A 2,679-nucleotide genomic window follows, 5' to 3' on the forward strand; every position below is an offset into this window, starting at 1 on the left:
TCTCCCTCCCTCCCTCCCGCTCTCTCGCTCTCACTCGCTCTCCCTCCCCTGCCCTGTGTGTGAGAGAGAGAGCGTGTCTGTGTGCTCAGGGATTTGACACTGCTATTCAAGCCCTCCGGTTGCCATGGCAGTCCCTGCCTTATATGGACATTGGAGTCAAAGAGCAGAGCGTGGGCTGAGGGGCTGCACCAGAGGGCTACAAACATAGAAGAAGAATGCGCTGCAGCCTTCCTTCGCTAAGCCCTGACCCCAGGCCTGCCTCAAAGCACACTGCAAGTGAGTTAACCCCAACACTGCCACAAAGCACACACACACACACAGACACACACGCACCCACACACACAAAAGGTCTGCTTACCAACAAACCACAGTTTTTGTTTTAGTCTCATTATCTTTCTTTTTCTTTTGTTCCTCCAACCTGTGACTTGCCGTTTGCTTTACATAACAATGTAGCTAAAAAATAAAAAAAACAAAAGTATCAGTGTTTTGTATTTCTTTTCAGATTTTCAACTAAAGCAGCCTTAAGTTTGTGGTCGGAAGAATGGGGAGGGAGAGCAGATATTCTGTCTCTTTGGTTTAGCGCATTCATTCAGCCCTCTTAGGGGAAAAAAAGGTCTGTTGTCTTGCGTGGTGCCAGCAGGATTTCATTTGGCAATGCACGCAAAAGGTCAGACTGCCTGTAACTTAACACCCCTGCCTGGCCATCATCATCAGGAACCTTGGCAAATTCACAAGATAGAGAGACAATTTACAAAGGAAAACAAACCAGACCCACAGCAAAGGAGTGGTATCAGAGTCACATGTCCTCCTGTTGCTGAGCAGGTCACAGAGTGGGAAAGAGAGAGAGAGAGAGAGAGAGAGAGAAAGAGAGAGAGTGGCCACATCAAGTCCTCTGTCTGTGGACAGTGGCTCCGCAGATGGGGGGTTGGGCGCAATTTAATAACAGTAGGCCAACGCCTGCATCCCGAAGACCTACTGTGCTACCTTTTGCTTGTGGGGGAGTATTTAACAGATCTCTGAAAAGCTGGATTTATTCTAAATTAATTAAACCTGCGTGTGTGCGTGTGTGTGTGTGTGCGCGTGTGTGCTGGGTGATTTTCCAACATTCCGACAAAGTGCCTCATCATTAACAGCCTATGAGGAAACAATGTATAATGGCGTGGTTCCCATCTAATGCCAAAGTAATAAACAAAAGTGTGAAAACATGCGAACGCTTGTGGGGGAATGAGGTCGCCGGTGCGCCCGCTAGGCACCACCGACGCAGTCTCGTGTTAGGCTGACCTGACATTTTATCGTACCTGGTTACTAAGGGTGTTTCAAACTACTTTTTCCAGTCCCTTTTCAGACTAACAATGCCTGCAGGCAACCAGGCACGACACCTTCTCAGGCGGAGCGTTTGGTGTTTGGTGCTGAATGGCATTTTCAGGACGGTAGTGCCTGGGGGGGGGGAGGGGGAGGGGGGGGGGGTTGTGGGTGGTTGGGCAGGATTATCTGGTGTGAGATCTAAGGCAAAAAAAAACACAAAACAAAAACAACAAATGTGAGTAGGGCATTTGTGAGCAGCGGGTGATCGAGGCTCTAGGTTCCCGGCCGGCCATGCATAATCTGGTAAATGCTATGCTAATGTTTTCTCTGTTCATCCATTATTTTTTGTCCACATTTTCTCTATTTCATCATGAATATTGTATTAAATAAAAAAAAATTGCCTCTATAATTACTTCGACTATGGCTCAAAGTTTCCAGCAATTTTACAGGAAATTGTGATTACCTACACCTTCTGATTGAAGTCTTCTATTTGGTGTCATCCGATAGGCTCACCCTGTTGATTAGTTCACATGCAGTCACATCACTTTAATCTCACACTCTACAAGCTGTCAGGAAATGAGAAGATGTTTGTTTTCTCTTCTTCCCTCAGAGCAGTTGGAGAATTTGGCAGAGGGGTGTGTGTGTGTGTGAGTGTATGTGTGGGGGAGTGTGTGTGGATATGAGTACAAGAGATAGTGTGTGTGAGTGTTTGGGGGGGGGGGGTGTGTATGTGTGTGTCCGTGTGAGAGAGTGCGAGAGAATGTATTTATGAGTGTCTGTCGTGTGTGCGTGTGTGTATGCACATGTGTGTGTGTGCGTGGTGTGTATGTGTACGTGTGTATGGTGGGTGTATGTGTGTGCGTGTGTGTGTGTGTGCATGTGTGTGTGAGAGAGAGTATGCAGGATAATATGTGTGAGTATGTGTGGTGTGTATGCGCATGTGTGTGGGGGTACAGGTGTGTGTGCGTGTGTGTGCGTTTGTGGTGTGTGTGTGTGTGCGTGTGTATGCTGTGTGCATGTGTGTGTGTGCTGTGTGTGTGTGTGTGTGTGTGTGTGAAAGAGAGAGAGCGAGAGCGAGAGCAAGAGCAGAGAGAGAGTTTGTTATTGGAGAGGGTGGCCTTTGAACTGCTTGTCAGGAATGCTGCTGCTCTCCACATGGTGTCCAGCGAAGCAGGGCCTGGATCTCCTCACCCCGGCCTGTGGGCCATCATCGCTCTGTGTGCTGCAGACCAGCCACACAGCCAGAGAGCCGTCTGCCTCCCCTGACCCAGGGCTGACACCCAGAGCCGCACACACGCACACAGCACACAGCGCACACGTAGCCCTGCCTGCCCCAGCCTCCTCACACCACCACACACGCCGGCTGTGTACGTC

This window comes from Conger conger, chromosome 4 (assembly GCF_963514075.1).
Source record: "Conger conger chromosome 4, fConCon1.1, whole genome shotgun sequence".
In the NCBI taxonomy this organism is placed as follows: domain Eukaryota; kingdom Metazoa; phylum Chordata; class Actinopteri; order Anguilliformes; family Congridae; genus Conger; species Conger conger.